Raw genomic sequence first — 25,348 nt, forward strand, 5'->3', positions numbered from 1 at the left:
GGGATTTCTTTAGCTAGTGGGAAATGCTGCTGTTTACCACTACTACACACAGGTGGTGTACAAGTGTGGAAGTAGTAGGAGGAGAGGAGCTAATGGTTGGCTGGGAGTTGTCCTGCTGTATCCAAGGAATAGTCAAAGGCTTGCTCTGCACTTCTGTTTATCACTAGGGCTCAGAGAAGTCAGTAGGAGTTATTTCTCCTTCTAGGCACTATCACGTCAGTGGAAAGTAGACAGGAGCAAGAAGAGGGGCATGACAGAAACCTAGAGGTTTCTAAAGAGAATGGCTCATATTTTTCCAAATATTATTGCTGCTGAGGGTGGTCTAATGAATGGTGGTGACATCTATACTCCTACATAAAAAGTGCAAACTAAACCACTCTGCTTTTTCATGCCTTTTCTCTGCATTATGTGGGAAGAGAAAAAGCAGGCAGGGCTTCTTGGATGAAGAGATGCAGCAAAATCTTAATGAAGGGAAACTGATTTTTACACCTCGTCGTTCATGGATTTAGTCCAGCTGCTGAAGTCATGCTTCTTGAAATTTTATGCAAGATCTTCCTCTTCTGCAAAACATAGAAGAGGTATCTTAAAAGAGAGAGGTAGTAGGCACATATTTCATACTGCTACAATCATTATAAAAGGTTTTTATGTTCTGTTGTACATTGTGCACATCATTCTTCAGGTTTCTGAAGTCTTAAGGTGAGCGCTTAAGAAGACTAATACTCATATTTCATGTACTAGAGTATTCTTTATAAACATTGGTATTAGCCCTTGCAGGATCCAAGCCTAAAGTTATAATGAACATTATTTTGATGGTGTTAGAGAGACAGTCCTCGGTGCTGGCAGAGAACTTAACCCTGTGGCTACTGGTCCTGAGTGAAGTCATTGCACAGCAAGTATATCATCATCTTTTCTCTTGCATGGTGGGAGAAGTGGATGCAGATATTCCTTCTTTTTGTGTTTGTGATAGGAAAGCATGCAAACAAAAAGGTATTTCACAGCTGTGTAGTGGGGGGAGAGGAGGAGTTTGTCCTGGTGGACAAGCTACAGTCATTGTCACTCCAGGAGTTCGCTGTTATTAATTGTGAGCTTCTGTCCCTTACTTTTTTTTAACCTTAATAAAGACTCCAGATAGCTTTTCCACCTAATGAAACAAATTGTTCTACACAATGGGGAGTAAGAAAGATGAATTCATTTGTATCTTGAATTTAGATGAGGAAGCATGGAACATTTGGTCTGTAGTGAGGAGGCACAAGCTGCCTCTTCAAAAAGAAACATACAAACTCTGGCTAAGCGTAGCAGGTTTGCTGATTCCATGGCTGAAAGCCACTTTTTATTCTGAAGCTGTGAGGTTCATGCCATAAGTCCACCATCTTAAAAACAGCATTTAAGAAAGAGTTTGAGACTTTGAGATGTAGTCTCTGCTCAAATTTCTTTTGCTGTAGCCATCTAGGTTGTCTATTTGTATATGCTGGTGACATGATTTCTGTATGTATCAGAGTATATATTTCTATTTATTGGTAACTCTAAGTATACGTACTACTAGTAGTCATACCACCTCTTTATTTAAAGAATAAAATGATTCTATGATTCTCTATGCTTTCTGTCAATCCTTGTACCTATTGTATGATAGCTAGTTGGCTTGCACACCATTATGAGAAAGCTATGGTGCAAATTCAACTACTCCAAGTATTATTTGATATTGTTACTTTTTAAGCATGACTTAGTCTCTTGTGATCTGCAGCACTGTCTAATCAGTGGTAAGCATCAACTGTGTTTCCTGGTATATCAAAACAACAATAGTTAATCTAGAGAAAACATTGAGTTACAAAGGTTGGTTGTGTCCAATTGCATTGGCCTTCTTCCATCTGGGATTTCACCAGACTTTTCCGTATGGTACTTGTTTGAGCAAAGCCTCCCTTTGAAGTGAAAACAAGCGAAAAAGTGTCCCCCTGCCTTCCTTGTTATGATTGAAGAAAATGTGACATGCACTGACAGGCAGCATGAATGCTCTCAATTTAAGTATGTGTTGGGGTGAATTGGGGGATTCAGATTTAGATTTACAGTGACTCGTTGCAACAAAAGAAATGTGTATATGCTGTACAACAAACTTATATAAACTTCCTCAAAGAAACTAGAAAGAAAACAGCACTATTGGAACTGGCTCTTGAATGTTGATGGAAAAGGTTTGATTCTTCACTGCTCAGTGTTTTGGCTAGTTACAGATGTGTTTAAATAAAAGCCAGTGGGAGTCTGGACTGCCTAAGCAACAACTCAACAGAAATTTAGGAAACTGGTTTTAATCCTGACAGCACACAATCTAGCTGACAGTAATACAAGCAGAAACGGCAAGAGTGAAAATGTTAGCTAAATGGCAGTTGTTTCCATGTTCACTGATTTAAAATTCTGGATTTGTATGTTTTCAATTCTTTGTACTGCTTGCAATTTTGGGAGGAAGGTATGTGAGCTAAAGTCAGACTAGCCTGCCTGCCTGACACCTGTAAGACATGAGCAGATGTCAGATTCAATGCAGAATGCTGGGACAAAATCAAAGGACTTTGTTTTCCTACCTTTGCTTGTAGTCACCTGGTCCAACAGCACTGACTTCACCTCATGGAGAAAGAACCAAGAGGAACTTGTTTATTTTGGAGACCTTGGAGAGCTTTTAATACTGCTTTGATGGATGTGGCATTCTGCCACTCATTTGAGACTAAGACCAAAGTAATTATTTTTAAGGAGACACTGTTAGCTTTGGAAATGGGAACAGTATCTTTTTCAGGCTAATGTGCTCCTTTTAGTTCTTATACAGCCTGTGCCCCTCTTCCCCTTTTTCTGTCATGGAGCTGACAAGAAAATTTGAGAGGAACACAGTCCCTGGAAGGAAGGTTGCGTTGTCTCTAGAGAAGATTGGCTGAAGGAACACTGCTGAATGCTGGTGTGACTGGGAGATGACTCCTTAAATATAAGGGGTGTGTTTTGAGGACTGTAGGGGAAGGAGTTTTGTAGAGATCCCAGGGAAAATGCTCTAATAGTATGTAATGGAAATGTTAGTAAAGTGAGGCTGGAAGAGACAGTGGAGTGAGTAAATGAAGTTTTACTATAAACTATGCTAGTATATATTTACCATGGAGAAGGTCCCATAGGTATTAAGGTCTTGTATGACAGAATCCCCTATTTTTAAAGTGAGAAGAGAATAGGGTGTTCTAAAACAATCAAGATTCATTCTGCTGGGAATCTGGCATGGAAGCTTTTCAAACTAAATGAGTTGTGTTGGGAAGAATAAAGGTAGGTTGGGGACATGCAGCAAGCGCATAGAAGATGCATGACAATGTCTGCAACATCTATCTTTGTTTCAAATTCCATCATTACTGAATTCTGTCTTCTAGATACCAACATTAAGAAATAGTGAGCTAGGGTATAAATGCTGGGGGTGGGGTGAAGAGGACAAGAGGAAAAATACTGTGAGTAGCTCCACAGAGTAACTTTGTCCTTACTTTTTTATTACCATACTATCAAAAGGCCTTTGGAAATCTAGACATTATTTTTTAGGCACTGTGGAAAAAGTCTTTTCACTTTAAGGAATAACTATTATAAAGAACAAATACAGTGGAAGAAAAGGTAAGAACTGGAAGCAATACTAAAGAAATCCATTAGGCTTATCAATATTGCATAGTAATCTTTGTGGAAGATGAAACTGGAATTTAGAGAACTTACTTCTGAAATATAAAGCATAGAGCTGAATGCATGGAGATAGTTCTAGGGAATTTAGTCTTCTGATCTCATTTTTTCTTAATGCAAGAAACATATGAATGCTGCTAGAGTAATTCTTACACTCCCCAGATTAGTGCATGCCAGGAGAATATTGATGGTGTGACGGAGAAATTGTTGCTCATTTCACTGTGGAATTGTGGAACATGCTGGGAAAAAATATTTAAAATATGAAGGAGTAATCTGGAAAAAGGTTAGTGACTTTTCATGGGGGCACTGGTATGAATATAGGAGAGATTCCCATAGGATTCTTTGGCCATCAGTAAAAATGTCTGAGGGCAGGTGGGAGAACTCCAGAAAGCATAAGAGATGTTTGGGAAAATGGAATATTATTGTAAAAGCAAAGAGGAATGGTGGGAGACATTTCTTACAAAAGCAGAGATGAGATAGGAATTGTTATGACAGTGCTAGAAGAGAACAGGGTGAAATTTATAGTTAGTGTTGCCATAAGTGTTAGGGGAATGTTATAGGATATGGAAGGCTCTTTCAATCACTAAAGGGTCATGGAGATGGAGCATGAGAGCTAGTGGTGTGGGTTGTGGGAGGTAAGGCATAGCATCCAATTTTCATCCAGGTACAGTTAGGAACCTTTAATACTCATATAGTGCTGTGTGCATGGAAGGTGGAGGAAGAACACAACAACAACAACAACAAACAAGGGACCTGTAATAGAGACGCTTTGGTTTGAGCTATGTGGAATGAATTACGTTCAGCTATGTCCATGAATTAAAAAGGGTACAGTTGACTGGAGATGGAGGATGAGTAGAAGAGAAAACATTGGAGGAATGTGGAAGTAATTCTAGGGAAAGATGAACTATACGTGAGTCTTGATTCACAACAAACTCTGGGGATAATTTTGCTTCAGATGCTTTCAAATCATGGAAGCTTTGCTGGAGAAACTTTCCTTTTTATGAACGTTTTTTCTTCATTGTTAATACTGTCTTGTGCAACCAATTCTTTTCAAAGCAAGTGGGAAAAAAATACAAAGTTCTTATGACTTTGGCACCTGAAGCATGTTAAAACTGATGAGAAATTCTAACTTATTTTTGTGTTAAGCCACAACAAAGACCTAGGCCCATGCCTCTTCCTTAAAAAAAAAAAAAAAAAAAAAAAAAGAAAAAAAATCTAATTTCTCAGAAACTTCAGGAGAACCAAATAGCCAGTTGCCACTTGTTTTCAGCCTAACCTGAGGCCCAGTGAAACTGAGATAGCATAGGATCATAGTTCTTCAGCTCTATTGCAAGAGCTTAATTCCCACATTAATAGTCTTTCTGACTTTTGGGATAAAACTGAGGACTATGGATTTCAGGGCTAATATGCTTTTGTAAATTGGATTGTATAAACTGAAGAAAATGAACACCAATTTCTGTGGATTTCAGGGAGCAGCAATAACGGGCTGTGTTGCAAAGGAATGCAACTCGAGCTCAGGGTGACAGCAAGGCTAGAAGAAACTGTGACATCGCTGACAAGATGTGCACATATTACTCAGAGCCAAGAAGATCCATTGATGGTAATTAAGGTCAATGGTCAATCCAATGACCACCAGAGAACTCAAGTGGTAAGACAGGTCCAAGGTCAAGCCTGGAAGTCAGCAAAGCAAGACCAGTTTTGGGAAGATTGCAGTATGGGCATGGTGTACCTATGGCATAACTCAGGCAAAGAGAATGGACCTAAGTTTAAATACATCTCTGGACCCAGTATGAAGAAGGTGCATGGGTGAAGGTTCCAGCTGAGGCTTCCCACAGATTTCTGTTCTTGCAGCAGTGTGATTGCGAGTTATTCAGCTTCATCATAATGGAGGTTTTAGACTACCAGAGGCAGATCTCCATTTTGGCAACACCTTCAGCAAGTGAGCAAGGTAAACAGAATGGGTCAGAATTTCTGGTAGTGTAAACCTGTTTTCATCACAACCACACATTTCTCTGCAGGAAACATACCTTCATAATACATAAAGTTTGTGTACAAACAGTTGTAACTGAGGCCAAAATAGGATATTGTTTCATCATAAAGTCCAACATTCTCCCTTCACAGTGTTCAGGAAATGCTGGATTTCTGAAGGACAGAGAAGAGAGCATCATGAAGGGAATGCCCTGTACTTCATTTACAGATCAGTGTAAATCTAGAAGTCACAGTGAGCTGACTTTTGCTGTACACTACTCTATTTAAAAGGAGAATTTGTTGCACACATTTTGGAGTATGATCTTACTAGCAAACAGCTTGTTGTTTTTGTTGTTTTCTACCAGAACAGCCATATCTGAAATTTGTCTGAAATACCGACATCTTGATCCAGTCTTAGATGCAGCAAAACATGGATATTCCATCACAGAACAGCACTGAGCCTGCTTGCTACTGCATTTGGGTCCCTACTGTTAAGATTCAAGCACCCTTGAAATTTAATTAGATTTATCTGTTTTGTAGATCATGTGGCTGTGCATTTGTCCCTGGGAAGAGAGAACTATTTTTCCTGGCTTAGTTGAATACCCACAATTCTTTGATCCCCTTATTTAGAAATCGTGTGACACAGTTCCTGTAGATTTAAGCAGCTGTCATGTAAAAATCATCAGGGAGTACAAGCAAGTCTTCATTTGCCTGCACTGAGTGGAATTTGATCACTGTTATTGCATTGGCATATTGGAAGAGGCTTTGTTTTGTACTGTGGTTGCTGATTGATGTTGACATTAGTATTTGATTGCCTGTGAAGGGTTCTTGTTATCTCTGCAGGAACTCAATGCAAAAAATCATGGAAAAAAACATTTAGATAGAGGGGTTAGCTTTACTTTGTTTCATGAAAAATACTAAACAAAACTAGGGGGTAGAGTTACATATAGACTGAATACATGGATTAAATAAGCAGTCAGCCAGCATATCTGTTTCCTATAAGATGAGTATTTTGTCTTCAATGTGACCAACCAGCAAGACTGAGCTGGACACATAAGCATAGTTTGTTGTTGTTTTTTGTCTTTTGTTTTGTTTTAGTGTTGAGCTGAAGAAAGTTTCTTCACCAGCAGAATCATGCTGGGTAGGAAATAGTTTGTGTCCTGTGTGGGATAAAACATGACTTTAAAAAGAATAGAATTGAAAAGGGTCAGATGGGCATCTGGAGAGAAATAGCTGTCATTAAGGGTATATCCTACCGCTCTTGCTTATGCTGAGTATAACTGTTCTTCAAAGACAGCAATGCATAAAATAAAATAGTATGTACTGCTACCTGTCCTGAAGTCCTACTGCTGAGTCCTGAAGGGTTTCAGAACTGCATTAGTTATTCAAGAGAGACCAACATACAGGGTTTCCCAATCTGCAGCTAAACAACTGCTCTAGTGTGTTGATAGGAGAAGTTTTTGGTACCTTTCCCATTGATGCCATTGATATTATAAGCCGTTTTTCTTAAAAAGTTGTGTGTGTGTATATATATATATATTTTTTTTCTACAGTCTATCCAAGAGGATAAAAGTTCTATAGAAAACATCACTAATTACTGCTTTGGTTTAACCCAAAAGGTCTCCTATGTTTTCCTCAAGTATGGTCCTTACAAATAAGGTCATGTTTTAAGTTGTATTTCTGTATTAAATTTGTTCAATGTTGTCAACAATTGTCATCTGAGGGTATTAGGAAAAATCATTTTTTGAGGGAAATTCACTAGCACAAAACAGAACATTTGAGCTTCTTTTGTCTCGCAAAAAAAAAAAGTTTTAGTTTAGAAAACATTTCACCCTATTTACTTTTTCAGAATACTAAATGTAGAAACCTCATGAAAAGTGAAGTAACCTTCAAAGTTTTATTTTGGTGCAATATTGAAGATAATGTTAAAAATAAGTTGATTTATGTCTATTATGCCCAGATACTTTTTAGCTGAAAATGATTTACAGATGGCACAAAAATGAAAAATCTTCTGGTTGACTGGAATTTGGAACTGTTGGTGTAGTAAGGGAGGACATGAATGGAAAATAACCCCAGAGATCTTAATTCTGCTGGGCATTACTGGAGATGTTGTTATGACCATACCAGGGTGAGGTAGTTGCATTAATTTCAACCAGTACCTGTATGACTTCAAGGGTATGCACCACAGTGCTCTTTATCATGTTTGTTAACCAAACCATTTATTCTGTTCCTGCTTGGATTTGGGAGTGAACCCTATATATGCAGAGAGGTTGACTGGGATATGAGAAGTGGGACCACGACTCTGGAGCTAAACAGGGATACTTGAAACTGTTAGTGATGGCAAACTCTGTGCTTACCTGGAGTAGCATTTTTAGAGCTCGTCATGACAAGATAGCTGTTTTGGTCAAAGGCTGGACTCCCACTGACCCTTGGAAGATGAGAAACAGTTACTACTGTGGCTTATACCAGTATAGCTTCATTGAGTTCCACAGTGTAAGATAAATCATAGAAAGATTTACATGGGAAAAGATGTCTGTAAGTTTCTAGTTCAGTGCTCCTGAAGCACATGGACTGTGATCCATAGTCCCTTTTCCAACCACAAGTACTGAGCCCCTCACCCATCATAGTGCCACCATCTTACTTGTCCCAGCTATTGGCACTACAGCCTGGGGTGCCAGCACCCTCATCTGACTCCAGTTGCTAGACCTGTGTCCCCTTATGCCAGTCCCCCCACTTCTTTGTGCCTTGTCCCTACAACATCAACACACGTGGTATGAAGTGTGAGATTGCACAGAAAGAAAGTTAAGAAGGTCTTTAATTAGAGGACAGAATATACTGTAGTGATCAAGTGCAGGGTTGGTCAAACAAATGTACTAGAAAACAGTGGTTTACATAAAACTGGACCCTTTTATACTCTTTTCTGTCCATTTTACCTCCTTTGTTTCTCTATAAACTCCCTCCCCTAAATGTTCCTTAATGAATTTTGTGCAGTCCCACAGGTGCCCTTCAAATATCCCAAATCCTCCCGTTTCTTCCTTCTTATCAGTTACAAAGCCCAGGCTGGCCACCTCCAAAGCTGTGCCTGGAGCTTCCTGATTGTGCAACAATTAGTATCCGAATTGGCCACTGTCCTATTCTTGGCCATTGTCTCTGTTATCCTTTGTCTACCAGGTTTGTGCTTCTGCATGTTCTCATTTATCCGTTCCTCCTTTACTTGTTATCCCCTTTGCATTGAAAGGCTCCTTAGTTGGATAACAGTAATGAAGCAAAGGCTCTCACCTTCCTTAATACCTTTACACAGTTGTACTTGTCTTCTGCTGGAGGCTGAAAACTGGACCTAGTACTCCGTCACTGCTTCGTAAGTGCTGAATAGAGAGACAGAGCTTATGTTCTTGGCATTTTCATTTTAATTACCACTGGGTAGATGTGTACTTCATATAGTATTCACAGTATTGCAGAACATGGACTGTATTTTAGCATGATGTTTCCTTAGCTATCACAAAAACTCATCACAACAGAAATTGCACCAGTTCTGGAGCATTGCTTTTGGAGGATGATTCTGATGCTGTTATCTTGCAAGTAATAGCTAAAGTCTAGCCAATTGCAGTAGGAACAGATTTTCAGAAGAAAGTTCACCACCACCAGGAACTCACCTGTTTCATACGGTTATGACTTATTTCATTTGAGTATAGAAAATAATGCATTCATAATAGATATTGAGCAGGGAATTATTTTTTTTTTTCAATATTAAACTTCTGACATTGCATTGCATGGCTGGGGGTGATACAGCACAAACCCCATTTAAGAACAGTGGTGTTAAGATACTTTCTCATCAGCACAAATGGAGGCTGACTATGTTCATCAGAATGGACGAAGTTACTGGCCAGTACATACGTGTGGAGGATATTTCTCCTCCAGACAAATAAGAAAGAGAATTTATCTTCATGGTGTTGATAGTATCACTGATGCAAATTGAAAGTAATTCTAAGATTAAAGTTTATCCTTTATAGTCACATGCTTATGTTAGGGGCAGAAAGCATCATGTTTTCCATGTTGAATGAGAGGCAGAACTGTGCTGTCAAGCTGTAACATAAGAAGAACTGTAATGAGCCCAAAAGAAGTTGGGAGAGTATTAGCTTACATAAGTGACCAGAATCGGAAACTGATATGGAACAAACAGTATTTGTGTCCTCTACCTGTTTCACATCTAGCAGCAAATCTCTTCACTCTCATAGCAATGGCCATTCTGAATAGTCTTGCAAGACCTTTCATCACTTTTTATCAGTGTGACCATTACCCTGCTGCTCTTGTCAGCAAAGGCTAGATTTTTCCGTTGCTTCTCTTCAGATGTATTGGAATGCCCTTCTTTCTTTTGCTGAACTAGTCACCCCTTTGAAAGACAGACCAGCTAGATGGGAGGAAATAAAGAGAAATAAATATCATGCACTTGATCATGCTGTATGCTGGATAAACACACAGAAGACAGGAAAATCCATGACTTTGACTTCTGAAAATAACTATTTAACGGGGGAGGATTTAATGTCCTGCTTTCAAACTTCTTTCACAGAATGAATCAGTCTTCATTCTTCAGTCCCTTCCAGGGAAGATTTGCCATTGCTGTTGTTGTTGTGGTTGTTTGTTTGTTTAGTTTAACCCAAAAGTCCTTCTCCACAGAGTCAAGCTTTAAGCCCTTTATGCTCTATGGATCCTTCCGTTAGAAAAATAGTTTCTAAACACAAAACATGATTTTTTCCTAATGTCCAACCTAAACCTCCCCTGGCACAACTTGAGGCCATTTCTTCTTGTCTTATCACTTGGTGCTTCGGAGAAGAGACCAACTCCCACCACACTACAACCTCCTTTGAGGTAGTTGGAGAGAGAGAGAGATCTCCCCTGAGCCTCCTTTTCTCTAAGCTAAATAACCCCAGTCCCTCAGCCTCTCCTCATAAGACTTGTTCTCTAGACTCTTCACCAGCTTTGTAGCCTTTCTCTGGACATGCTCCAGGGCCTTGATGTCTTTCTTGTAGTGAGGGGCCCAAAACTGAACACAGTATTTGAGGTGTGGCCTCACCAGAACTAAGTACAGGGGGACAATCGCTTCCCCAGCCCTGCTGGCCACGCTATTTCTGATACAAGTCCGGGTGCTGTTGGCTGTCTCGGCCACCTGAGCATACTGCTGGTTCATATTCAGCTGGCTGTTGAGCAATAGCCCCAGGTCCCTTTCTGCCAGGCATCTTTCCAGCCACTCTTCCCCCAGGCTGTAGGCGTTGCATGGGGTTGTTGTGTCCCAAGTGCTGGACCTGGCACTTGGCCTTGTTGAACTTCATACAGTTGGCCTCGGTCCAGTGGTCCAGTCTATCCAGATCCCTCTGTAGAGCCTTCCTATCCTCAAGCAGATCAATACTCATGCATTTTGGTGTCATCTGCAAACTTACTGAGGGTGCACTCTATCCCCTCATCCAGATCATTGCTAAAGATATTAAAGAGAACTGGCCCCAGTACTGAATCCTGGGGAACCCCACATTCATCGCAACTCTTTGGTCCAGGCCATCCAGACAGTCTTTTTTTACCCAGCACAGCGTACACCTATCTAACCCATGACCAGCCAGATTCTCCAGGAGAATGCTGTGGGAAGCAGTGTCAAAAGCTTTACTGAAGTCTAGGTAGTCAATATCCACAGCCTTTCCCTCCTCCACTAAATGGTTCACCATTCCATAGAAGGATATCAGGTTCATCAGGCAGGACCTGCCTTTCATAAACCCATGCTGACTTGGTCTGGTCTTGCGTTGCTTGATGGCATTTAAGATGATCTGCTCCATAACCTTCCCTGGAACTGAAGTCAGACTTGCAGGCCTGTAGTTCACCATGTTCTCCTTCTGACCTTTCTTTGTAGTTGTTTCTTTTGCTAGCCTCCAGCCAGCTGGACCTCCCCTGATAGCCAGGACTGCTGATAAATGATGGAAGATGATGTGGTGAACGCTTCCACCAGTTCCCTCAATACCCTTGGGTGGATCACATCTGACCCCATTACTGTCTAAGCAGAAGGCTTCCGAAGGAGCAGCAGTTGTCCTGAGAAAATCTGTTTTACATTCAAGAGGGGTTTGAGTTTGGCAAAGAATAACTCTGCTTTTGAAATGTTTCCCTTTTGTTAGGGAGGAGTGTATTTATATTTTAAATCTTGCTTGTGTTCTTTGGTGCTTGTATATGTGTTTTTGTTTTTTGTTTGTTTGGTTTTTGTTACACTACCTTTGGCTTCCTGAAGGTTTGGGTGTAGTCAATGCGGGGGGTGGGGATGGGGAAGGGGGAAGGTATTTTAGTCCAGGATAGAGAATTGAATCTGCACTGTATTTATTTCAGAAGAGATCATTTTCTGGGTCTGTCGCTTTGGAAGTAAGGCATTTAAAGTCTCTAAACCAAATAGACACATAGTACTTCCTTTAGACTGAATAACTGCTACCATATTAAAATCATTTGGGAGAAAAACTTGATCCATATTTGCCCACCTCTAACAATTATTGATAGATTGAAATGAATCACCATTGAAGAAAACCTTGGGAAAGATTCACCCTTGGCATGAGTAGGCACATCTCTATTAGTGTTAAAATATTGGCAGTGTTTGTTTTTAATGGTCGTTTTTTTTTTTTTCTGATACGTATGAGCCAGAGGTTAAACTGATCATGCCTGTGGGTACATAATAAAGAGAAGTTCTGTGATAACCACTAGCTGTACCAACATGATTGTATACCGTTGACTTTCATATGCATGGTACCGCATATCTCAGCATCACCTTTTCAGTGATATGCTGATCACCTTTGTCCCATTGCGTAGGGAATCTTGTAATCGTATTTCACTTTACCTGAGAGAAAAAGAGCTAGAATGCAGGGTTGGTTCTTCATTTGTACCACAAGAGTTCTGAAAATTATTTCAGCCTTTCTAACTCAAAGCACAAAGTGCATTGCTCTTTTTCTTCTTTTTGGACTGAAGAAGAAAATCAAAGGAAAATATCAGGAAGAATGTTTCTTTGCGTTTCACCAAAAGTTTGTGCCCTGTTGTGCTCTGAGTGAGTAGATTCAATATAAAAGTTGATGTATGAACTGAATTTAGCCACATCTAGACGGAGTTGTTTCACAAAGCTAAAGCAAAATATTGTCTATGTCAGACCGTTACAGCTCCAAACCACTGAAATTATCTTATATGAGAGAGGGCTTAAAATCAGACTATAATTTGGAATGTGCATTATCCCCAAACCCCCAAAGCCTAAGAAAGCTTGTGTTTCTTTTTTGCTAGTTGGTGGAGACATAGCTACTATTTTGCTGATCACATCCATTGGGATCTGACAATGTTCATCTTGCTATTTTACTCCTAAAAACTGTATCTCCTGTGCAGGCCCCTTGACCTTACTTTGGTTTATGGCAAAACTGGCTTTCAAAAGGATTTAGACTATAGAATCCACCTGGTCCAATAACCTGTCAAAGTAGAGTGAGAGTCATAGATCCAACTCAGAGCTAGATTGGGTTGCTCAGGGCCTTGTCCAGCTGAACTTTGAATATTTCCAAGCATGGAGGCTCCAAAGCTTTCTAGACGACCTGTTTCAGTGCTGAAACATTCTCAGAGAAGATTTTTGTTTTCTTCATATCCAAGTCAAATTTCACTTTTTGCCATCTATGACTATTGTTTCTCATCTGCTGTGTGCCTTTGAGGAGAGTCTGTCCTCCTCTTCCCTATAATCTGCCAGAAGTCAGTGACGGACAGCTATCAGATCTCATCCCCCTCCCCAATCCTTCTATACTGCAGACCAAGCTCCCTCAGCTGGGGGTTTAATATGCAAAGATACTAGAGCATTTAATCTTCTTGATTCTTTCAAAAAATCAATCAGTCACTTGCTCTCCCTAGCCTAGCACTACAATCCCTACAGCTCATTTTTTCTTTCTGACAAAGAAGTCGTTGCTGCTCTGGGAAGCTCAGTTCTTGCTGTGAAGCCCCTCACAGGTACCCTAAGCATCCCCCAGCATTAATCTCAACTCAGCTCCGATCCCTAGGATTTCCCCCCCACTTACAGGATCTTTCCTCCAAACAAGATCTTGTTCTTTATGAGAGCCCTTCGTCTTTTTGGGAAATATTTTTGGTGATACCTCTTCATTCTGGAAGTCGTGCTCCTGGTTTTCCCAATCTAAATAGTTTGTCATTCTAATTTGTTGTGTTATCTCATGTTTCTGTATTAACTGGAGGATTCAGGATGGGCCACTATTTTTAGTCCATGTTCTATCTAAATTTATGAACATCCCTTACTGATTTCAGCTAGAAAGTAACAGGATTGTGCTTGAGCTCAAAAGTTCAATATCAAAAAAATCCCCCCCCCCCCAGTAAAACAAATTGTCTGCTACCTCTTACCATTTTAGCATTCACAATTTCAGCTATTTTTTTTCCCACTTGTGACAACTGGGAAACCCAAAACTAGACAGAATAGTCCTGGTCAGGCTGAACAGAGGGAAGAGTCAGTTTCTTTGATCTGCTTTCTACTTTCTTGGTTATTATGTAGTTAACCTTCACTGCAAGGATGCACTAATGGAACATCTTCAGCTTTTCTCCACCAGTATCTCAGGTCCTCAGGTCTTGCTTTTAAAAGCTGCTTGTTACTTCTCTAAAGAGTTACTCTATTGTAGATGCAGGACTTTTCACTTGCCTTATGCATAAAGTTATGGAATGACTCTTGGCCAGGTTTTCCCAGAAGCCTTTTATTAAAGACTCGTAGAAAAAAAATAGTTTAGGAGAGTCATCTGGAGGTCATCTTGACCAACTCTCTGTTTCAAGCAGGGCTATCTTCAAAGCTAGATCAGGGTGTAGTCTAGTTGAATTTTGAATATCTCAAAACTAATGAGATAAAACTCAAATCAAATGTCTATGACTTTATATTAATTTAATTACTTCAAGGAGGGAAGAAGGTCAATTTATAGGCCAGCTGGTGCCATCCTGATCAGGAAAATCTACTTAAAGTTGAGCCAATTGCATGCTGGAAACAAAGAAGTTATACTTGCACAGTAGCTATGCAAGGATGTTAACTCTTCTGATTGACACCTTCCAAGACTACTGAAAAACTGGTTTGGATTGTCTCTCAGTGTACCAAGAAAAAAAAAGTATATTTTTTAATTTTTAGCCTTATTTCTAGCAAAGTTTTTTTTTTTATTAAAATTAGATACAATCAGATACAATCTCTGGGGTGAAGACAGGAAACAGATTTGTGATGCATCATCTGCTGTGCTTTGTCACCCCAGGAGGGAAGTAGGAAGAACGCGTGGTAAGAAATTTGTCTTGTATTTTATTATTCATCTAAAGTGTTCAATTATTAGTGCTATGCTAATGAAGTCTTCTTGAATAGTCTGACAGATCTCATGATAAACTCCTTAACAAAACAATAAAACTGGGAGGGTGTCAATTGGCTAATTAGCTAATAATCAATATTCATCAGCAGTAGCTGTGATGAGATGGCAGATAGATACTAGGTTTTGTTCGAGGCCTGGGTGCTTTGTTGGTTCAAGTCTAGGGAAGATATTGCCAAAACCATTATAACAGTGTTGTGAGACAAGAGTTAGGGGAAAGCAACAGCATCCTGACAGTGACATTGATCTAAACTGAGTACTTAAAAAATATTTTCTCCTACAAAAAGTATTAAGAGAGAGTTGGTTCTTGCAATTAGTAACTTTTCCTAAAGTGGGGATTAGAAAGGGCAGATATGAAATGTCATGGATGGAACCTGTAATTCATAAGTCTCCAAGAAGGTAGGGATATTAGCTTATGGTACATTAAGCATTTAATTATAACTTCAGGGATAAAAACTGATCAGAACATTCCTGTAAAATCTGAGGCAGACACAGCAGGACTTACCTCACTTAACTGTAGGTATCTACAGCAAAGACACAGACATTTATTTCTGAGCAAGCTATCTCAACTCCCATGATATCCAGAAACAAAAAGCATGAGTTATCTGGTCTAGTGGAGGTGTCTGTATTATGATGGAAATGGGATGTATTGTACAAGTATCTGGTTCTCTTCATTGACTTTAAAAGCCTAGACAGCCATATCAAATGCCTGAAGCTAAGACAGTTGAATCTCACCACGATTAGCTGTGCCACAGACAATATTAATAATAAAGTGAACTTGCTTGGTGGGTCTTTTTGTATGGTATCTCAAACGATACAAATTATGGTTTGTTTAGCAATATACAGCTGTATAATTTCAGCTTATTCTAAACATAATTACAAGATATGTAAAGGAGAACACAAATTGACTCTCTTTCCACTCAGTACCAATCCATTTCCTTTAAAAATGAAGGGTGCTATGTGACTTTCTATGGTGCTCCATTGCTTTGGGTAGCCGAGAACCACACAGTTTCATGGACAGGATATTTCTTCTGAAAACTAAGATCGAGTCCTAATCTTGGTTTGGACAGCTAATTATGAGATTTCTTGGAGCAGAAAATTCCCCAAATGTCACAGAACTTCCTCCTACACAAGCTGGGTGTGCTGTGGGGTTCTGGGCTTGCGTTAAATAAGGGGGCAGGTTTGAGAAGACCAGGTGTCCTGGATTGTCAGGGTTGTGCTGGAAGCAGTTTCCTCCCATGTTACCAGAGAATGCTGTTAAAGCTGCCTCCTGCAAGCTTCTGCCCCTGATGCAACATCTCCTGGGGCTGTACTGTGCTGCAAAGCACCTCTATGATTCTTCTCTTTCATTAGCACTTTGTGTTAGGCCTTGCCTACACTTGTTGACTCCAGCCCAGAAATAAAATCCACTGCTTTCGCAGCACCTCCCAGCTGCCAGCAGCTGAGATAGCTTCAGGCTGGGCTTGCGTAGAGGGGCAAACAGTGTGCAGCAAGGAGGGGCTCCTGACAGCGCAGCCTGGTGGAGTTTTCTGACTGCAGGGCTGATGAAAGGCTCAGGCCTTAGGTTTAGCGCACCTGTGGGAAATAAACATTGGGGAAAAATAAAGTAAAAACAAAGAAATGCCAATAGAGCAGAAGCAAACAGTAGACACAGCTTATTGCATATTAGAGCAGGTTAGTGTTCCAGGCTTGTATTGCTGGGAGAGTTTGACAGGTTTACGCTGAAAGATACCACTTAGAAGTGTTAACTTCTTTTAGCTTAGCATTATGGAGCTTTTTCTCTGGAGAGTATAAAGCTGGCTATAGCTTTCATAATTCATTCTTAAAATGTGAGGTTAATGTGTAGCTACTTTAGATATTAAGGGAAACAGATGGAGCAAAGAACACGGTGAATCACAAGGAATCTGTTCAAGATTTTTTCTCACTAAGAGAATTTTTTCCTTAGCGAGTCTGCCTTAAATATCAGAGCTCAATTCACCATATAAATGCCAGTTCCACTGTGCCTTATTTGGTATTTGAAGATTCAAGCTAAACATTGATTTTGTTCAAGCTGGGGCTAAACCGAAAAGAAGCAAAATCATTCTCATTGAATTTAGTTGTATCTTTGTTCTAAGTCTCTTTTGAAGATCTAATACTTTGATTTCTCTGGTGATCGTCTGGAATACTATGCTTTACAATGGTTTGACCATGACATGCAGGTCTGCTTATATTAGTCATGAGAAGGAACTCACATTTCCTAACACAAACCACGCCCCATATCCAAACTTACTGTAATTCCAGACTACCAATCAGCTTCCTAGCCAACTGCTCCAAGGCAGAGGTAGGCTGTGCGGCTTCATAAATAGGTTTGTTGGAAACATCAAGTGAGGTCAAATGGCATGGTTCCCACATCCAGAAAACCCAGCCAGGATTTTCATTTCTCTTCAATCAGATAGGATGAAAGAAGAATGCCGCTGATGATCTCAACTGCAGTTAGGGGCTCATAGCCTTCCAGAGCCGAATAAATAATAAACGGTCTCAGTGATGGATGTCTTTGAAATACTCTAATAATTTTAATATAATAGACTGGATAGTAGAGGTTCATGCCCTCTGATAGTTTAGGCCAAATGATCTAGTGTTTTCTTTTGCATCCAAATGCACAGAAATTTTTTTATGAAAAAAAAAAGCTGATTATGAAACTGGTGGTTATCACATGGAGGAAATGACCAATGGAAGTATTTCCACCTCTTGATATTTTCAAAACTGAATAGCTTTCAGGAAGTGAAAACTTTAGCTGAATACGTCTCACAGTGCTTTGTGATGAGATGAATGGATGAAATTGAAATCTATGTGACTTCAAGAGATCAAATGTCTCTTTTTTTTTGTGTGTAGATTCCATCAAAAATATTTTGCTTGCATTTTCTGTTAAGAGTTTTGAGTGAAATGTTCCTAACCAGTCTTTGAACTGATAAACAAACAAATAAAAAAACAGTTTTTGTATCATTCTCCATTTTGAGAGAAATGTTTTGGCTTGATTTGTTGTCAGCTGTTTTTCATGTTCTTCTGCCCCTTTCATGGCTCATATTGCAGTAATCTGTACTTTTGGAACAAGATGATCAGAGCTTAGTATCTGCTTTGACTGAAATAATCCTCATGGCTATGATGTGTCCTAAAGTGTCAGGTCTGAAGTCTTCTGTAGCATTTGACCTCACTTGCTGGGTAGGATATGATAAGGATATGTGCTACTTTGCATGGAGCTAAGAGCAAAGTATGCCCCTCTGTTCCCTTGCTGGGATGGAAGGAGTTTGCACCACACATTCTGCTAGAATGCAGTGTTGGTCTTGTCTTATTTCCACACAGGCTGGTGATAGGGAAGAGTGGACATTTTGGTGGGTCTATACTCCCACCCATCTTAAATTTCACATACTTTGTCCTTGGAGTGTGAGCTACAATCAGCCAATTTTAGGCCAGGGAGGGAACATCTGAGACCTTTTTTCTTCCTCTATAGCCAGAAAAGGGAATTTCTCTTCCGGTAAGAAGGAACAGAAATCTGTGTTGATGTCAAGATTCACAGCTCCCACTAGCAGATAGATATAGTTCATTCTCTAGAGTCATGTAACTGTTCTGCGTAAGGCTATGGGTTTGCAGTGTTGGGGGTCATAAACAGACTGGAGGAGGTGTAGGCAAACTCCTTTCCATTTTCTTAAGGGGGACGCCATCCTGTTGTTTTTCTGTGATAATGGTGGCACAATGGAAAACCTCAAGCTGCTGAGCAAAGCAGATAATCCACTATACTATACAGGCTGTCTGTCTCTGCTTGTGCAGGTTGTTTTTTCTTTCAGTCCATAGCCTGAATGGTTGATGCCTCAAAACGAGTTGGTATTTACATGGTCCTGCAGGTTTATGTGTCACAGTTCAGGAACTAAAATGTTCCAAGCAAACAACAAAGAATCAAAAATATTGTATCCTCTCCCTGCTGTTACTTCTTGCAGAATACACAGCAGTGTCATCCAATCAGCCCAAGCATGTGTCTTCTCTTCTCTCCTGTGTGTGGTGATTTTCAGCGATGGTGTTTCTGGATAGCTCAGTACACCTCTGCCACCCCGTGTTTCTTCTTTCCTCCTTATGAAACCTGTAACCTTTCCTTAGCATTCATGTCAACGAGGTCCTCCATCCTTGCAACATCCTATTGTTGCTGCCTGGATGCAGTGCAATACCGAGCTTACTGGTGATCTGTCCAGGGGACCAGAATTCTTCTTAGGCCAGAGGTGGCAGGGAAATCGAGCTTATTTTATGCTGGCATCATTTCTGTCACTTTAGAGGAGTTGTTCCTTACCTACTTCCTCACCTTTAGGATGAGATGAGGGAGTCAAGGTAAGTTTCTCGTATTGCTTTGCAGGTGGGTGTTTGTGGCATGTGGCTTTTGTACCTGGTGTCACCCTAGTAACAGCAAGTCGCTGTCTCCTGGCAACTGTTGGGGTTGCTAAGAGAAAAATTGGCAGTGTTTGAATCTGATGTCTTTGACATCATCCACTCACATTACATTGGGACAAGTTTGATGGAGACAAGAAGACCTACATGATGAGACAAGGTGGCCAGTCTCATCTCCTTTATCTCAGATGTTAGTTTAATAAATAGTTAATCATGTCTCTAAGGCATGGAATAGTCCGAGAGTCAGAAAATATGATTCCTGTTAGTTGCCCTCCTTGGTCCTTTCAGTACGTACAGGTAACGCTTCCTGCCCTCACCTAAAAGAGCTGGAAACTAACACACAGAGGGAAGAGAAGCCCCATACTTTCGCTTGTTGGATGACCATCACTGTCTAGGTGTTAAGTGTTATCGCAGGTGATTGATGCACTGGTTCCCTAATCCATTTCACAAGTGGCTTCACTGAGAAGAAGCTTTTGCCAAGCTGCCATCTCTAGCAGTGTTTCATTCTTAAGACATTTTGCTCTGTAAATCTCCCTGTCCATAGGCCATTATGTGAAAGCCATAGCTTGAGTGAAGTGTGTGTGCAGGGGGAGGGGAAGGAACAACAGATCCAGTAAGGTATTATCCAGCTCAGTGCTGTGGAATTCAGTGGATCTATACCAGTGCAAATCTAAAGCAACACAGTGATGAATCGATAAATCCTATTTGCTTGCATCTGCCCACTCTGAACCAGGGCTAGAGCCATTACTATCTGCTGTTGCATGCCAGAGCATGTGCAGGATGAGTTGTGCTCTCTGCAGTGCAGAGCAGACAGATGGTGAAACCCACCCATTCCAAAGCGTGCCTACGGAGAGTAAGATTTTTGCACTGTTGTGGTGCTGGCAGATAGCAACTGCAGCAATATTCTCACATCTCAAAGAGTGGTACAGTCTCCGAAGGAAAAAAGTGCTATTTTACCAGCATTCTCTTCTAGCACCTCTTTGCTCCACAGCTGCTTGTAGAGCTTTTGGCATAAACCAGTGTTGGAGACTGGGTATGATACTGGCTGGACCAGCTCTGTGATTCAGTGTGAGAGCTGGACTATTGGCAAGAAACACAGACCTCAGCCACTGGTGTGCTCTTAAGAGCAGAGAACCAGGGGAGAAATGTTCTTCACCCCTTCTAAACCCTCTGTATTGGCACTGTACAGGGAGAGTTTCTCTTGGCTAGGGAGGGAGAGGGATGTCTTCTCTACCTAAAAGAATAAAATTTACTTAGCTGTGCAAGTGGGGCTTGTTTTACTTAGCTGTGCAAGTGGGGCTTGTGACAAGACAAGGAAGTGCCCGGTAGGCACTTTTGCAGAAGCCATCAGAAATCCAGGATATGTTCAGAAATGCTCAGTTTTCCACCAGTCTGCTGCAGCTGACAGTACATTTGTGACCTTGGTGACAGCATCAGCCTCACAAATGAAAAGGACATGCATCACTAAGATGAGAATTAAATTTGCAACGAATGGCTTGCATTTCATTTTCTATTACTGTCATATTTGTCTGTCCTAGCTAATCCTCGTGTCCCTAGAAGGCCTGCCCTAGTGTTCCACTTCCTGCAGTAGGAATGATGCCTATACTCACAGTAGGGGTAGCTTTCTCTCTTTTGATAAACACTACCAGGTACATCCCAAGCTCCTTGTTGTTTTGCTAGTGGTGAGGACTGCAACTCACTGATGTGGAGTCATTTACCTCCTTAGACAATATCAGCTCTGACTTTTGACTGGAACCTGTAAAAGAAGCATCTGTCAGTAAAAATGTTGCTCCCTGGTTAAGCAGATAGGGTTCTTGTGTCAATATGAGAAGAGGAAAAAGTAATCTGCTACATTGCACCTGCCATTTCAGAGATTTTCATGTCTCTTTTCCTTATGTAAGCATAAGAGCAGACACAAGGTGTGGGGGTTATGTCTATATGAAGTGGCTTCACACACCCATCTACACATCTCTTTCAGGCTAGTTTGGGTTAGAAAAGGTAGGGAATTAAAGAACAAAACAACTTCTTATTACTATTTTATAAATTGTAGAGACTTGGCTTAATTACCAGTGCAATACTGACATCCTGGGTGAATCCAGATATGATTACTTTTTTCTCATTTTGCTTGTTCCATTTTGTTTATGTATAATGCCACTGTAGTTCACTTTTCTGAATTGTGTGATTATTATTTTATAGTCCTCTGCTTAGAAATTCCTACCTGGAGGGCCATTTGAGGTGAAATTTTCCCTTAAGACCAAGGGACAGTAGCATCTAAAGGAGTAGGCTAGAAATCCAAGTCATCTAGAGATGTTTCCCTGAGTTGCAGAATCACACGATATGAGTCTGGGGGTAGAGGAATGACTTGGTGTCAATCTTGACTCCCTGGCTTCTGGAGCTGGGCCAAATCCACTTCCTAGAATTAAATCAGGGTGCTCAGGGTCATGATGACAGCTGAAAATGACCAGGTGATCCAGTAATCTCCCCTGTCCTCCATCAGAGATGGGGAGGAGAAGGGAGCAGAGCAACTGGGGAATTAAAAATGGAGCCTGTGACAGATGCCACTCTCTGTGCCCAGCTATTGGAGGCTTACTTACAGAAGACAGAAAGGGGAGAGGTTGGCTCCCTTCCACCACAGGCTTGCTGACTTTGTAAGGTCACAGTGAGGCTGCCTTGATTCCCTGTCTGCTGCGCTCCCTGCTGCCCTGCCAGGACTAATGCACACTGACTGTGGAGCTGGGGAGCTGTGCTTCAGTTCAGCACTGCAGAATGCAGCCAAATCTAAATGACTTTGCAGATGCTGGTGTTGCGGATGATGTGACCTGAGATGAGCCATGATGCAGCTCTCAGTGCAGGACTGGAGCAGTTTACCAAGTGGAACAACGCAATGGATTCCTCTTCTCTTCTAAATGTAGTCCCTCAGAAAAGATTTCCCTTGGAAAAGCCTTGGGATTGATGTAGCTGGCAGCAGTGTGCATGTATTTGTGTTTTAAAGTCAATGACAGTTTTCTTCTACCCTCTGTCAAAAAAGGGGACTGAGAAGATTGGGAGTCATGAGGAAAATGTTACCTAGGGCTCTGTGGGTAGGAGACATTTTGTAACAGCAACTTACTTTTTGTACCCCTAAACAGACTAATTCAGAGGAACCTTAGTACAGCAAAGTCCTTTTCTTGGCAGTATCCTATACCATCTCCTCTCTGCAGAATTACATGGTTCCAGGTACGTGCAGCCAAAATGACAGGGCTTCATCTGCCTCCCTCTCTTCCACCAGCTGAGAAGCCAGTGAGTGCCTTTATAACGAAGGATTAGCTTAGATATGAGATTCTTGTGCCTCCCCCACATGTAAGTACAGTCATGCCCAAAGCATATTAAGCCATGATCACTGAATAAAGCTAGGTCAGGTGTTGAGATGTCACTCTTCTGGCTTATACGTAGCCCTGAATCCTTGAAGCCAGTCCTTTGAGTTGATTAGCAACACTAAGGCTGTGCCACAAAAAGTAGGATTGCAAACATTTTGAGTCCCCCTCCCATCTAAGGGACGTGGCTCCTTGGGCTGGCTGGCATCCTTTGTTTCTTAGGTAAGATAAAAATGAGGCCTCCAGCAATAGTCCTTCAGTACCTAAAGGTACTACAAGAAAGTAGGAGAGGGACTCTTTATCAGGGAGTATAGTGAAAGGACAAGGGATAACATCTTTAAACTAAAAGAGGGTATATTTGGACTAGGTATTCAGAAGAAATTCTTTACTATGAGGGTGGTAAGGCACTGGAACAGGTTGCCTAGAGAAGTTGTAGATGCCCCATCTCTGGAAGTGTTCAAGACCAGGTTGGGTGAGGCTTTGAGCAACTTGGTCTTAGTGGAAGGTGTCCCTGACCATGGCAGGGGGGTTGGCACTAAATTAACTTCAAGGTCCCTTCCAACCCAAACCATTCTGTGATTCTGTGATTTAACACCCTTAGCAATGCTGAGGGTGTGTTAGCTGCTGTTGGGTGAAAAAAAAGAGCTGGGGAGGCAGAACAGTAGTAGCTCAGCAACATGGCTCTTTTGCATTTATGATCTTGAATGGAAGGGGAACAAGAATGAGAATGAATTCTGGCTCTTTGTGTTAAAATATGTCTGTGTCTCCCCAGCACTGACTGCACTGATGCTGTAGGACTTGGAATGCCCTTGTCCTGACAAGCAGATCTTTCAAAGCAGGTCGGGCTGGCCGAATGCCCTGCTTTGCATGCAGCAGCCATGGAGAAAAGAGCCTGAGAAAAACAGTTGCTTCTGCTGCCAACCCCATAAAGCAGCTGGCTTCTCAGATGTCAGGCAGATCTGAAACATCAAAGGGTCTTTTCTTGAACTAGCTGACCTTTTATTACATGTTTCCTTTTACTAATACCCTGTAGATTAGCTTTGCCTTGTTTCTGCTACTGTGTTCTTGACCTGTGACAACCCCCCCCACTTTGAACCTGTTCCACGTTGGCAGAGAGGAGGCATTCACAATGACTGTGCTGCAGCAAGCAGCTCCCAGTGGGTGGCAGATGTTCCTCTCTGAGTTTTCTTTTGTGTGTGTTTGTCACTGGAAGTGCCTCCAAGCACGTAACCACCCCCAGCTTCTGTCTGATCCTGAGCTATAGGTGAGCATCACATCAGCAGACATTGAAGGTGTGTTTAGCCCCAGGTGAGCCAGTTGTCACTGTGAATGCAAGAGTTTGCCATGCTTTCACATGTGGTAAGCTGCATCCCAGGACTACCAAGGACAAACAGTTCCAGTGGTTATCTGTCTCCCTTGAGCAAGTCTTGCTGAAACCCAGAGGAGTGCTGGTGGAAACAGATGTGAAAGAGGTGTTTCTGGGGGAGTGTGTTGCCAGTAACTTCTGGAAGGTGGGTATGATTATGTGAAGAGCTGATGCAACAAAGGAATGACAGCACAAAAGACAGAACTCCCTTCCTTTTGAGCACCTCTTCTGTGCCCCAGGCATTTGCTCTTGCTGACCCCTTCTTGCGTTTATTGTCAAGAGGTAGCTGCACAGCACTGCTTTGCACACAGATTGCCTTTGAGTCTGTTCTCAGGCCTCTCTGCAGCTTTCTGTTTCCTGGGCCTGCTCTTCTGGTCCTAGTCTTTTTCCATCCAACACCTCCCACGTGCATTTCACTCGGTCATCAGTGATTCCCTGCCTCATGCTATAATCTGCTGGAATAACTTGCACTACCTAAACAATTCTTGAAACATGCATAGACTTATTCTCAGGGCAGAGGATGGACACTCACAAAGAATATGAATATCACCAGACTAAAAGGAATTCCCCTAAGAAACAAAAGGTAGACAGCTTGTGTAATGTGCTGCTGAGACCATTAACAAACCTTGGTTTCTAGGCAAAAGGAAGACTGGAAACAGCAATGAAGAAAAAGAAATGAAAGTGGTCACTGTGTGAGCCTTCTTGCCTTGGGATACTGCACCAAACAGTGAGGGTCAGCTTCATTATTTAAGTCAAGAACCTGGAGGTCTGTTGCACTCACTAACTGTCATGTCATGTCATCCAGTCATGGAAGCTAGTAGCTTGAGGCTGTGCCGGTAAAAGAAGTGGTAGATTCTCCGCTGTCCTTTTGCAGACTTGAACATCCATTCAACTTGCAAGCCAAGTTTTTCCTTTGTGATCTGAAGTTGTTCTGCCTTCATAATCAGCCTCAGTACTTGTTTAGTACTGAGTCCAGCTACTTTCAAAAGACACTTCTGTCGGGATTACTTGGAACAGCCCAACTTCAAATTGCTTGCACAGGTTATCAACTTCACCAGCAAACTAGCTTTTTTATTTGAAACTAGTGCTTACCAAGTGGCACTTGATTAGTATTTTCACTCCTGTTTCATCATGTTGATGCTTCCCACATGATCTGTCCCTTTTTCAGCAGGGAGATGAGAAGAACCCAGAAAGGTTGA

The 25,348-nt window shown here is 41.3% G+C and overlaps 1 long non-coding RNA gene across 1 annotated transcript in view; it reads left to right on the forward strand.

The window, feature by feature from the left end:
• The window catches only part of LOC121079089, an 88,285-nt gene that overhangs the window by 22,718 nt on the left and 40,219 nt on the right, over positions 1-25,348 (forward strand). The window lies entirely within an intron of this gene.

This window comes from Cygnus olor, chromosome 1, assembly GCF_009769625.2.
Source record: "Cygnus olor isolate bCygOlo1 chromosome 1, bCygOlo1.pri.v2, whole genome shotgun sequence".
Taxonomy (NCBI): Eukaryota; Metazoa; Chordata; class Aves; order Anseriformes; family Anatidae; genus Cygnus; species Cygnus olor.